The 14,379-nt window shown below is 41.5% G+C and overlaps 1 protein-coding gene across 1 annotated transcript in view; it reads right to left on the bottom strand.

The window, feature by feature from the left end:
• Positions 1 to 13,347, bottom strand: part of LOC307268217 (chemokine-like protein TAFA-2) — a 67,371-nt gene extending 54,024 nt beyond the window's left edge. Inside the window, exon 1 of the mRNA XM_080050764.1 lies at positions 13,214 to 13,347. The gene's annotated coding sequence lies outside the window, so the exon portion shown is untranslated. The remainder of the gene's footprint in view (positions 1 to 13,213) is intronic.
• Positions 13,348 to 14,379: the final 1,032 nt, after the last annotated feature.

A 14,379-nucleotide genomic window follows, 5' to 3' on the forward strand; every position in this document is an offset into this window, starting at 1 on the left:
CACCAATCCTCCACCGCTGTGTGCAGGGCGGCGGAGGAGAAGACAGCCCAGAAGCTTAACAGTCTGAGCCGGCACGGGGCATTGTGTGGCACTGCTTTTCATCTCCCACTCACACATGTGACACCCTCCATCAATGCAGTATGTCTGCTATTTTGGGACTTGCCGAAGATGTCATTGCTGTACTAGCCATATAAAACCAACAACTTTTAACACAAAACCTAAACTTAAGAAAGGTTAAAAAAATCCAGGCTTCCGGTGCTGGAAGCTGTTCTGATCTATATGAGATATTTAATGAATAACAAGCTGTTGTGAAAGATCACATTTACAGTGCCCAGGGTATGTGTTTAGTTTTAAGTATGACACGTTACTACTTCAAATGAACATTTGGGATCATTTTGAAATACCCATACTTCCCTGCTATTTAATAAGGTAGAACATTATTTAGGAGGTCCCATTACATGATGTCAGATGCAGCATGCTTAAAAATACCCAGATGCTCTATTACACCCAGTCATGAATTTTTGGGGTGGAAAGCAGCATGCTTTTTGGGCGATTCTGACCCACATTCAGCAGAGCCTCTGTGTGAAAACAACTAGCAACGTAACAGATATATAAGCAAGAGGAAAGTTCAAGGCACAATGTTATAATGAAATAAATAAGGAAAAATATAGTAGAATAGTAAAAAAGAAAGAGTGTGAAATTTGGAGCGCAGGGACGGTTCTATTTTTAAGATGTTGTGGTACTTCCTTTTTGTCTGGAAGAACAGCACCCTCTTCCTGTTTTGTGCTGTAAAGTAATCCAGAAGATTCCGTAACATTGACCTTGTGGCCGACAAGGAAATAAAAAAATCACCTCTGCTTTCTTCATTAGCTGGTCATTACCTCTGTCTGTCTGTCTGTCTGTCTGATTAGTTGAGTAAAGTGATGAAGCCTGTGCCATCTACTACAGAGGGAAGAAGGAGCCTTGGATAAGGTCGGTACAGTAGCATTTTTGGCTACTTTATTCATTCAGATTTCAGTTCCGCCGGAGTAATAAAGTCTAGAGTGAAGTGGAACAGAACCTTGTGTGTTTCAGCCATAGATCAAGGCGGCATATCTAACTTAGTTTGTTAGTGCTGTCTTAGGCCACTTGTTTAGGTCGCCCTCCCATCTCTTGCATTATGATCACATTAACCCATTTAGAGAGTTTTTCCAAAGACTCATTAACGCACTGTAACTCATTCCTTTCATTTGATCCGTGGTTTGAACAGCGATTGCATAATCACTTAATCGCACATCAGCGAGCAAATCAGTAAGCCTTGAATAAGACCTACTGTGCTCGGTCTGATGGCTTACAGTTAAGTCTTACAGTTAAGTCTGGTTCTTGTCCAAGATGTTTGGTTTAGGTCCAAAACAAAAATGATTCTCTTTTCTCAATCTTTGACACTATTGGTAATGAATAATTTGATAAAAAAGGAAGAAAAACTCTCCCTCCACTATAATAGATTGGGAACCATCTCAGGTGGCATCAGGAACATCTGGCATGTACACCAACAAATGAACAGATCCTTGAGACCAGAGCTCAGTGGGTTCAGCAGTATGGAGGCTCGCTGTTACTCATTTCTGGCATGTTACTGTACTAGCAAGTCAATGTGATGGCATTCCTCGTTCTCTCTCTCTCTGTCTTTCTTTCTTTTTCTCTCTCTCTCTCTGGCAAAGGGTAGAGTAGCCTGACATTGAGCCAGAGAGGATAGGCAGCTACAGAGGCGAGGGACGTGATGTAGAGTTTATTCATCAACGCCTCCACTGCTCCTTATTCTCCGTCACGAATTGTCTTTCTTTGCCACGCTGCAGCAATGAAAGCTGACGCAAGATGCACAGGATCCCGCTTATATGCATCCTGCATTCGATTCGATTTGATTCAACACTCTAGAGGCTTGCAGTAGAGCAGATTTGGCATAGATTACTTTTAATCCTACACAAATTTATCAAAAGCCGACATGCGAAACCAACAAAATGCATTTATATACATAAAAAAGAAAAAAAAACTTGAGATCAATGGCTAACATCCAGGTTTATAGACACACACTGACTTATTTTATTATTAATTGATGATCATGGCATTCATATTGTAGAAAGGTCACCAAGCTAGCAAACTAGATTATCTCAATAGCTGTGGGCTCATGTGGCTGGCCTGAACGCATAAAGGTCTGCCGTATTTAGCAGCAGAGCTCGAGGCTTTATAATATTAGCTTCCTGCTCGCTGATGTCATGCCTTTTCATTGAGGTACTGTCTAGGGTTGGGTGGATCAATATCTAAAGTATTAACACTATACTAGGTCTTGTTTTGAGCATTGATATTAGCAGTACTAGGACTGATGTGAAGATGGATCTATCTTGCTTGTCTGTCTGGACCCATTTCTTATTTCACTGAATAGCAAACAAACTGTTCAGAAAGCAACACTGCTGTCCTATTCTGACGTAAGATCAAGTTCTGGGTATGAGAAGACACAGTACATGCTTCACTGCTGATAATCTGCATATTTGGAGCAACAGCATTACCTTGATTAGTTACTATTCAGTAGTTCATGTACATGAGTAAAATTATTTTTTTAAAGGAATAATGTGACTATTGTTCCTGTTCTAAGGGTTAAATGAAATATGGACACCAGTCTCAGACAGACAAAATGGTTGTATGGTAGAAATGAAGCTACAGCCTGCGACCCTATGTATTAGCCACATTACTGCAGGTGAAGTCACTTCCCAGAGACCCTCTTGATTGCCTGCCAACCCCACAATGACAACAGTAGGCTAGGCTACCCAAGAAACAGGCCGGCACATATCACCCCTTAAAACCACAACTTTTTCTCACACAATTTCTGTATGGATCAAAAACACAAGAGATATATACGATCTATCCCATCCACTGTACCAACATTTTGAATTGCCCCCCTCAAGAAAGGCGCTTTAGACTGCCACAAGCCACGCAAAAAATGAAGACTTTCTCACAACTGCAGTTGGATTGTTAAATTGCTCATTTTTTATCCATATGTTTAAAATTGTTAAATCATAATAACATTTTAATTCAATAAAAGGCTCTTTTGTTTTATAAATTGTTAAATGATTAGGATTTCACCCAGGCTCCATTGTGCGTTAAGTTAGATAATTAGGTTTTAGTATAATGCTTGGTTGTTGACTGCATTGTTTATCATTGTGAGCAGGTCCTCTCCCTTGCTGTGTTTCTTTCATGCGTATCCAAGTGCCCTGGGTGTTTTGTTTTTACTGCTGTTCTTTGTTTGCCCATTGTGTTTGTATGTGGTAAACCAGAACAAAATAAAGTTACTTTGACATACATTACCACACTTTTGCTGATGCATTTGGAGACAGTGGCAAAATCTGTGAAAAAGCATTGGAATACACTCACCTCGTAAAATGTGTGTACAATATGTTAAGACATTGCAAGCAGACGTGAAGCAATATTAGCATTCATTTGAAGTGATGATTTTGACATCTCTCTTTAGCTCTACTTTGGTCGCTGCCAACTCTTGAGTGAAATATCTGTCTCTTAAGTCGCTAACTGCTCCGCTATGTTCATCCGCTGGTTGCTAACGCTGTGCATGATGACAGAGGTGAGGTTCAGCAACATTGTCTTCATTGTAAACATAATAATTCTTTCATATTCTATCTAGGCTCCACCTTCTGAGCTTTAAAGCTCCCATATTATACACTTTTCGGTTCTATTATACACCATATTATATGGTCTTAGTGGTCCCTAATACGTTTTTCTTTAATTGTTTGCTGAAAAAAACTTTCAGATAATTTATTGTACTATGCTGATGTTCAGCTAATCTCACAATGGCCTATTTTTTAAAAAAGAGTTGCAGGTCCCCTCGTAAATATACAATCTTTGAGCTCCCCCCGCCCCCTGTCCGGAAGCGAAGCCAGATACGCCTCGCCCTCTGTCTGTCAGGGCGGTGGACCAATAAGAAATAGGGGTGTGGGCTGCACAGTGGAAGCTTCTGGCTTTACGGTTTGTGAGGTCAGAAAAGGGGATAATTCTGACTGGAGTGTTTTTGGGGGGAGGGGTGGGGGTTTCAGAAAAGGGGAGAGTGAGAAAAGGAGAGATTGTTATTTTTTTTGATATTTTGGCAGTCTCTAGGCACACCGTGGACCCATGGATATGTTAGAACACATTTAAAAAGTGCATTTAGCATAATATGTGACCTTTAACTCAACCAACGAGATCATCTCTGCATCTGTTTGCAAAGCGAAGACTAACATGTTTATTTTTTCATTCTGCTGCCTCCAGTTCTCTCTCTCTCTCTCTTCCTCTCTGTTTCCATCTCTCTCTCTCTCTCTCTCTCTCTCTCTCTCCTCATATCTCCGGCTGTCGCCTGCTAGAATGTAAATGAGCCTCTCGGCACAGAGCCTACGATGGTGTCAGCCCTCTCCTTAGTCTCTGGTCTCATTAGAAGCCTAGTGTAGCTGACATTTACCCAGCCGCCGTCGTGTTGACTAGCTCTTCACACGGGCCACATGGGTCAAAACAATACGCAAAGGAACTTCAACAATCCACATCATCTGCAGAGAGGAAGCTCGCGGGAGCCTGTGAAACCACCGAATGTCGACTTTAAAAAACACTAAATGCCAAATTGAAGCTTTGAAATGTAAAAAATAATTCCATACACATTCCTCTCTCAATAACCCGTGTTGTCTAATTTGAAGTGAAGTTAATTATTCGAAGCATTGCTGCTCGTGATGTTGCTGTGTCCTTGCTGTGTTGTTTCCAATTCGTGTCTGTAGGTTGTTAGTGTTTGTGCAGATTCCTGGCAGCTGGACTCATTAAGACTGAATTAACAGCAAAGCTTCCATATTTTTATTTTTATCTGCACTAATTCACAGAGAGAGAGAGAGAGAGAGAGAGAGAGAGAGAGAGAGAGAAAGAAAAAGCTGTTTTTGCACAACTCACCTGTGTGATGTAAAACATGAGTTGCTCCCAGTCTGCCCATTGATAGTGTCAGTGTGCTGCACACCATCACCTTGAGGAGATGATTCAAATTTGCTTTGATTTCGGGTGAACAAAAGCCGTCTCCTGAGCCCCCAGAGTTTGCTGCAGAAACGGCGCTGTAAGTTTGAAATTAATAGGATGGCCATAGCTATTTCCTGACTCTTCCTTCTCTCGGGACCCCGCAGCTCTGTTTTTCTGCGGTCCTCTCATCCTGTTACTAATGCCTGACTCTGTGTAACCCTTATCTCTATGCCTGCTACATGGCCTGATAGGGCTCTGTGTGTAAGCAATTAAAACGTCTTATTTGCCAGATAAGTGGGGGAGAGCGGTCAGATTGAAAGCCACAGGCAGCCAGTATCAGGTCTTTAGGTTACACACCCCAGGTCAAGTAGCCCGGGGGTGATCAGTAAGCCAAACCAAGCATGCTGCTCTCTGCTAGAGTGTGCTGTAACTCTGCCGGAGAGAAAACGCTCGCACAGCACTTTGTATGTTTTCCACATAACCAACTGAACATACACCAAAATGAATATTTAACCAGAACCATAAATAAAGATGGGTAGTTGCATAGAAAAGATACATACAAGGTTTTTTTTGGTATGTTGATATAGCTGTGCACACAGAAAATAATATAATTTATATTCATGATTTATCCATGTAAAGTATAATGAAAAAAAATTATTTGTGAAGTAGTTCATGTGTACATACAAGCCTGTTTACACGTGGGATTTCTAAAATACTAGCGAAAATAAATATCACGGTAAGGCTAATATGAACAGAGCTGCTACTGTCCTCTCTCTATATGTGCTACTTTGTACATTTCATTTTATTTAAGTATTTAAACTTCAACACACCATGTGACTAGTACGCCGTGGAGGTCAGAGTAATCTGGGCTTGAAGTACATTGTTTAGTTATCTGAACTGGCGGAAAATCAATAGCTTTGGATAAAGAAGAAAAAATACAAGTAATTTAAAAAATTTAAAACTTCACCCTTCTGGAATGAAAAATGTAGCTTCCCTTGTATTTGTGTTCTATAGTCCCCCTCTGCATTTGATACATTTGCACACTACACCTTTCACCCGATGGTGCTTAATAATTATGATTTAGGAATGTTTTTGTGAGGAATATAAAACTAATGGGGGAGTTTCTGCACACATCCACTGTATTATTGTTCATGTCCGTCACTATTCTTTATCCTGCTGGCAAAAATAAATAAATCAAAAGTCCAAAACAAACGAAATTGGACACAGCTTATTCCTCTCTGAATTGACCACCACAGAGTTCCACTGTTGTCCACAAGCTTTTGAAATCACATCAATGGGCCACAGTGTTGCACTGGGTATCATGTCCCTTTATTTTGATAAAAATTTGGCAATGCGGTTGATTTTGCCTCAAATATTCACCACCCTGCCACCAAAAATACTCACTGGAGTACCAAATGTGTGTCACTCCACAGATAAAATATTCCCTAACAAATTCAAGTTTTATTTATGTGTGAGTAATAACGATAATTAAAAAAGTACAGGATTTGAAATTTGGCAGCATTTAAAACGTGCAGCGTTAAGTACAAGCTAGCACGGCCATCTTAACATTAGCGTCATGTCGGCTTGTTAAGTTTCAGTTAAGTTACTGTGTCACAGTATTGGGCAACATCCATTAAAGGGGGAGTCTTGAGAATGCTTGTTCCCAAAATCCCTTTTTGACAAACTCCGTGGTTATGTCATTACGTTCTGCTACCGGTCCATACTGAGTGCTGAAAACAGGTATGTAAGCCAAGGGGGCCCACCATAGCAAGCAAAATACCCGTTTAGAGAGACAAGACCGTTGATTAACACTAGATTTATTTTCAGTGCAAACACAGTACAGACAGGTACCGGATCATAAGGAAATATTAACTGATTTTGACAGCAATTTTTTTTTTGTCAACAAGAATTCTCCAGAATCGCTGACTCCACTTCTAAGTTCTAGTTTCCCCCACTCTGTCCATAGGACTAATAAATATAGCTGCCAATAGCTGAATGATAACAGTGAAAACTAAATTAGAATAAGATATAACAAAATAAGAGTATTTTTAATATACCAAACCTAAGTTAATTGGGTCACAGTGAGCTACATTTAGAGGGAATGATGTTTCAAATGTACAAGCAGTATCAAATTGCTCCCATTTTCTATAGCTGAGTCAATTATCCATAGCAGGCCAGCTTAACAGCTTCAGATGTGGTTTGCTGGGATACATTTTTTTACCCCACAAAGCACAATACCAAACACTAGCAGATTGGAAGTAGAGGAAAAAGGCAGAGGCTTGCCTTCTGAAGACCATGTGGCAGAGTAACGGAACAGGAGGAGATTTCGACCTTGGCCGTGACCGGAGCAAACTGTAATGAGTTGTGAACTTCTGCCTCAGCTCAGTATTGTTGTGGTTTTGCAGAGTGCTGAGAGCTGGTAAACAGGATATTGAGTCCCAGATGGGTTGGGCTCACATCATGAAAGTACTGTAGGCTCCATAGCTCCGCACAAACCATCGGCCATCCAATATGAAACGCAGGGGATGGGGAGAGACGGGAGGGAAGGAACGGGGAAAAGGAAGATGTTTTTGGGGCTGTCTTGAAAAACGTGCGTCGGAGAGTTTTTTTGGGAGGCTGGAGTCATTCTGCGTGACAGGCACATGTTCCTAAAGCACTGGGCCGCACACTGAGCAACACTAAGACACTGCTGGAGAGATAAAACGTCCACGCGGTGGGGAAAAACCCTGGACACACACCAGTGGATCTGCATTTTTCTCTCACTGTCTTTTCCACTTTCTCTCGCTCATCTTCTGTCCCGTCTCGCTCTCTTTTTTTCTCTCCCTCTCTCTCTGTCTCTCGCTCTCTCCCTCTGTATGAAATAGGATCCCAGTTAACTGGGGTAGGACTGTTGAGGGATGAGGCGGGGAGCACAGTGTGAACTACAAAGACCAAGGCCGTCCAGGGAGAGGATTCTGGGAGGGCAAAAGACAAAAAAGATATACAGGGCCAGTCCCGCTGGTGGTGAGAGCAAAAGTAAAAGAATATATATAATAACAGAAGGCTTCATTTCTGAAGCCAGGTGTACGGAAGCCAAGAAGGGCCGTGGTTACATTTCTTTTTTAATGCAGTCTCCATAAAACGAAAGCGGTTTTCTTAAGATCATCTGATAATTATGGAGAACTCAAGTAATGTAAGTCATTAAAGAGAAACAACCTTTTGTTATCTCAAGATAACAAGATAAGTAGCTTGTGATCTGGAGTTAACAGCATGTAATAGTGTAAGTAATGAGGAAGGAAAGCCTCATTAGGAAACAAGCTTTGTGTTCTGGAGATCACCAGATAACGGTATTTAAAAAATGATTGCAAGCACAACCGTTTTCTACAAGCCTGGTGCTCTACATTATCTTCTACGTTCCTGCTGACAACTGATCCAAAACACATTATTTAACCCGTGTTACGGTAGTATTTTCATTTCTTTTTCACCATTTTACCTGTGTTTAATAATCTGAATGAGTATTGCCAAATGGATAAAGGACTTGTGTGGTTGTGTGATGTGAAGCGGCACAACTGGAGGATTTAAGGGAAATAGTCGTAGAAGGCATTGAGGAAAATGCATTTCTGAAGAACTGTGCAACTGCCTTTGAAAAGAGAGAAAATCTAATCCCATGATGGACCACTACTTAAAGTATCAAATATGCTGCTATTACTTCATCAATTCCAGCTGAACAGGATAGATCTTGATTCTCTTCCTGCTAATGGGCCCATTTCCCTGTCTGTAAAATGGCATATAAAACATCACTTGAAATCTATACAGAATAGTAAATGTTGCCAGATTTGTGTCTTCCATGTTTTTCCTTTGCCAATGCAAAAAAAATAAAAATAAAATGCAATATGATTATTTTGTAGTATCGGACAGAAGAATTCTCCCAGCTGTTGGGAGCCTAGACAGTGGACCTCCAGTGTATTCAGACTTCACAACCGTGTGGTGAGAGGGTATTAAAGCAGGAGCAAGTAGAAATCAATGGTGGTAGTTCCAGTCACATTCATCACACATTTGGCCGCCAGAGTGAAAAATTGGCAAAAGGACCGGTCAAAATAAAGAACCGCTGAAAACTATCAGTAAGAGAGGTTGACAGAGGTCAAACGAGAACACTGTATAGAAGCCTTTGAGCCATTGTTTTATCCATTCTGCATAGCTCCTGTTTATTCAGCGGTTGAATTAGCTTTACCTCAAATGAAACACAGGGAAGAGCAGAGCGCGCCACAGATCAAATAGAATGTGAAAGGGAGCGGGGAGAGGAGGGGGGGGGGGGGCTCGCTTCCTTCCTACTCACATCAAACGCCCGCACAGTGGGTGCCAATCAGCCCACGATATTTTACACAAATTCCGACAGTTTTCAGGAGAAGAGAGCACAAACTGGCCTGTCAGGTCGCCGAGGCTGGGGCGCCCTGACCTCCCTCTCAAGTCTTTCATTTTGGAATCGGCAAAGGGAATAAATCCAGAGGGAAGTTTACTGGGCCCAGTACTGGTTTCATCTAACACTTTCAAAAAGCCTCATACATTGCTGCAGAAAAATGTCTAGTCTCATCTTCATCGCTATTTTGGAAAGGAGAAAAACCTGCCAGGGCTGAGCTCATCCTCGCTCTCGGAGTCCAAGACAAGTGATGTTGCATTAAACTGACAGATCCCTCCACCAGTATTAAGATGAGTTAAGCACATTTAGATAGAAAGCTAGTAAGGCTGTTTGACCCCTTAATTATATAAATGTTTTAAACATTTCGGCAAATGCTTTGTCGACAATTTTTTAAGAATCTCACATTTGTCTGTAAGATATACAGCTGAGAGATATGAACAAAACAACTCATCTAGATTATTTCCCCCCTAAGATACTTCATGCATAAATCTTTTCACACACCATATTTTTTTTTAGGATTTCACACATCCATGTCAGTGTCACAACCTCAGAGAGCTGCTCGCTAGCGCTAGCTACCCGGCTACATGGGAAGGACAGAGTGAACAAGGTTGAATAGAATGAAGCACCAGCTAGCCACCAGCTGTCCCCACATCTCAGTACAATGCAGCAGGTAAGCAAACAGTGTCACTGTATACATGAGTTTGTAGCTAACATTGACAGCTACCATGTGTGTGTCAACTTATCCACGTAACTCACCCATTCATCCTTGAGGGTCTCTAAAGACAACAACCTATATCCCATATGGATCATCCATACACAAAACGGATATGTGAATAGTTGTGAATGTCTTTTTATAATAGTTTAGATCTTGTTTTAAAAAATCCTTTTTTACCAGATCAATGCGCTGACTTAAACGTAGTGTTTTGCTTAGAAATATACCCAGGAAGAAAATGGCTGTATCTGATCACTTCATCTTGGTATGTGTTGCTGCTTTGCAATAATGATGTCAGACATCCTGGTGTCCCTTCATTTGCTAGCGTCGCTGTGCTTTTCTGTCTGTCAAATGTAGTGTTTATGAAAATAAATCATAAATAAAATACAGATTCAAAAGACCCCCACTGCTGAGTGATGTGTAGCCCGTCACAGATGTTCTCAGTCGGTCTGGTTGGCGGGCCGTGGAAGCCTTAGTGTCATGGCCCTGTATCAATGGTGAGGCAGCGCTACGTTGAGGTCACATGACCCGCTGGCAAAAAGGTGACATGGGTCGATCTGTGGCCAGACAGTCGGCACCAGGTTGCCCAGCTGGAGAGGGGGGAGGAGGGGGGGGGGGGGGTCTGACCTGAGCCAAGAGGCCTGGAGCTTTAAACCTTATCATTCATGGTGGTGGTGCTGCTGCTGCTGGTAGCGCTTCCAGCTAATTGGGGGTTGCCAGTTCTCTGCCGAGATAAAGTAGCTGTTGGCTGCTAAAGAGCTGCTAGAAAAGTTGCCAGATGACGCCATGTGTGATTTGCTGTTCTGTGCCGACGGACAGCATTGAGCTGAGGAGGCCGCAAACACATGCTTTATTCAAGTGAAAGTGCTAATTCATTCTAACCGAATTCAGAACAAAATCAGCAAAATGTTCTTAAAATATCCAACGAAAAATGGTAACATATTAAACATGAAGTTAATTTTGAGTTTATGTACCTTTATATACTTTAGTCCAGTGGTTACAAACCTAAAGGTCAGGCCCCTCTCACTGTAACTATAATACAAAATTCCTATTAACACATTTCAATCCCCTTTTTTTTAGCTACTCTAGCCTACTTTTTTTTCTGATGAAATGTTGGAAGATTTTTACCGCCACTTTGGGCAATTACACAATGGTTTAGATTATATGAAACCATCTGAAGTCAAGCGGCTAAATGTTTTTTACTCAAGCATCTGCAGTATGACCCGACCGACCACACACAACTTCATCTAGGAGTCACAACGTTTAACATAATGTATTTTAAAAGCTCATCGTGTGCTTTTCTCTACAGTAGAATCTTGAAAATGAACCAGTTGCTATAGCCGTCAAATAAAGGTTGTGCAATAAAATGAAATAAGGTGGAGTAGCAGTATAGCAAAATACTTACGTACAGTAGTTAAGTTGATTGACTTTGTTTTTTCCCCACCACTGACACACATTAGACAATTAAATCAGTCTTTTCTTTTCTTTTCTTTTCTTTTCTTTTCTTTTCTTTTCTTTTCTTTTCTTTTCTTTTCTTTTCTTTTCTTTTCTTTTCTTTTCTTTTCTTTTCTTTTCTTTTCTTTTCTTTTCTTTTCTTTTCTTTTCTTTTCTTTTCTTTTCTTTTCTTTTCTTTTCTTTTCTTTTCTTTTCTTTTCTTTTCTTTTCTTTATTTTTAGCATGTTTTACACCAGTGGTTTAGTTGCCAGGGAGTCTGCCGAGTGGCGGGGTTAGAAATAGAAACAGCAATGTTTGTTTAATTCTGAGTTGTTCCTTTTCAAGCAAAGAAATCTGTTAAAGGTCAACGGGTGGAGCAGCTGTACTTTTCTCTGGGTTGTGTGATGTTAAACTAAAGGTCATTGGAAAGGTGAGACAGGAGGAAGCGTATGTTATGCCGACAGGAAGTCAGATATGTCACACACACACACACACACACACACACACACACACACACACACACACACACACACTGCAACCTGTACAGCGTCAAATGAGTTGTTCTTTTGAGGTTTGTTTAGCTCAAGCATTTTATACCTATCACTTCTTGGTGTGTAGTTTACCTCTGCCACAGTCTATTCCAGGTGTCCTCCATTCACTATCTCACCCCTTGTACAGTATTGTGCACTGGCTTTGTAAACTGTCACCATGTCCAGTTCTTTTTTGTTCCAGTTGAAAAGGCCCTGTTCCCGTGTCCACGCCTGAACCTGCTGCTGCCATGTGAGTGTATTCCATCATCAGAGAACTTGCAGCGTCTGCCTCAGGTGAGCTGACATTAGTCTCAGTGCCCTGGGGTCAAATCCATACATTAAAATGAGTTCAAATCCTGACAGCAGTTTGGTGGTGAGTGATACTGACAAGAGGAGGGGGGGGACGGACGACGACACCAAGCCATAATTTCTACATTCAGTTCTGTGAGTAAAAGCAGTGATGTGACAGTACACAGTCTCATGGGAAATACTTCTTTTATAAGCTGACATATAGAATTATGTCCCACCAGAGACGATGGCAGGTTTTTTACAACAACAAAAAGAGCTGAATTGGTGAAATAAACTGAATTGATTGTAAAAGCTCTGTGCAAGGGGGATGGGGCTAATAACTGGAAAGCTGCACTGTCCGAAGGCAGAGATTGAATGTAAGTAAATAGGTTTTTTTTTCAACACAGGAGTTTGGTTTGAAAAGGTTGACTTGTCACAGAGCCATCGTGGAACATCGTGCAACTTAACAGAATGTATAAAAATGTGTTGAAAAAATTATATATATATATTTTTTTTTTAATTAAAAAGGGAAAAAAAATTATAGAAGGCTACTGCAAACTACTGTGAGGCATCACTGCAATAGGCTACATAGACCCAATGAAATACATGTATTCACCTCTTTCAAAAAAATCTTAAGGTAACATGATTTTCTATTTTTATATTAATATGGGGGAGCGATTGAGAGAAAATCCATCCCCTAATACTCATTCTTGTGCTATAAATTTATGATTGGACATATATTTGGAGAGCCTCAGCTCCGCGTGAAACACCTGCAGAGGCTGAGTGTGTTCGGCGCTGGTACTCTGGAAGAGGGCAGAGAGAATGACCGACCTGAACGGCTCTTACCTGTAATTGTCCCACTCCCGTCCGGCACCTTAACGCCCTTTTCAAACCATCGGTGGCGGCTGCTGCTACAATCCACTGGCGTGTCTGTGAAGTGGAGACATTTGCGTCCTGGATTGGAGGGGCGCGGGAGGGGGTGGGGGGGGGGGGGGACTAATAGGCTAATAAAAAAAAACAAAAAAAAAAACAAGAGTGGTTGCTTTCCTTCCCAGATGAAATCAAACCGCCAATTAAGAATCAGGCAGGTTTATTATTCGTTTGAGGCGGCAGCGCATGGGCACCTGATCCGCCGCACAGCCGAGATTCTCCTGCGTCCAAAGACCCCCCTCTCCTGTCCTTTTCTGTTTTTGTGTTATTCCGATAGAGTCCAGAAACAACCAGGAGTCCGTTCACAGGAACTGTCCGTAACTGCGTGTGTCGTCGGTGGGTTGTTTGGCGGGTGACACCCAGAGGACCAGACACCCCGCGAACTTAACACAAGAACAAAATGAATTCCTCACACTGGGCTCGATCGATCCTAAATCAATCACTCCATCCTCCAGTCTTCGCTGCACCGTGTCTCTCCCCAGTCTGACAGCTCGGCTCTGCGCGCACTAACTTTTATGGAGACTCCAGAGCGCACCGCCGCATCTGCCTCTGTCGGTAGCGCGTTACAGTAGTCAGATTACTGTTACGGATGTGTGTGTCATAGTTAGATGTAAATTCAACGTAAACGTGACTGTGAAATATGCATTCGATGGTTTTATTACCAACTGAACGTCATTCCAATAATCAATCTAATTAAAGAAGTAGCCTACAAATGAACGTCGTGGTATTTTCTAACTAAGGAGCTGCAGGGATGCTCATTGCAGTGCCCAGCTCATTAACAATGATGATTCACTAAATTTACATTTTTCATTGACAGTCTTACGTAAGAATAAAGACATTAGCAATCTAGGTGTAAGGTGAAAATAATGAAAGAAAATATGCAATAAATATTAGTGAATACAACACTGGAATTATTTGATAAATTGAGCTCAACAGAGATCACTTCCCACTCAACATCCGTTCCACTAAAAGCTCTAGCAGTATTTCCAACTGTATTACGAAGTACATTACTCTGTGAGTGAAGCTGTGGAACATGTTCTGATGAGCTGTTGAGCAGCATCCACTGCTGCTGCCTCCCTCTC

Source organism: Ammodytes marinus (assembly GCF_949987685.1).
Source record: "Ammodytes marinus genome assembly, chromosome: 22".
NCBI lineage: Eukaryota > Metazoa > Chordata > Actinopteri > Uranoscopiformes > Ammodytidae > Ammodytes > Ammodytes marinus.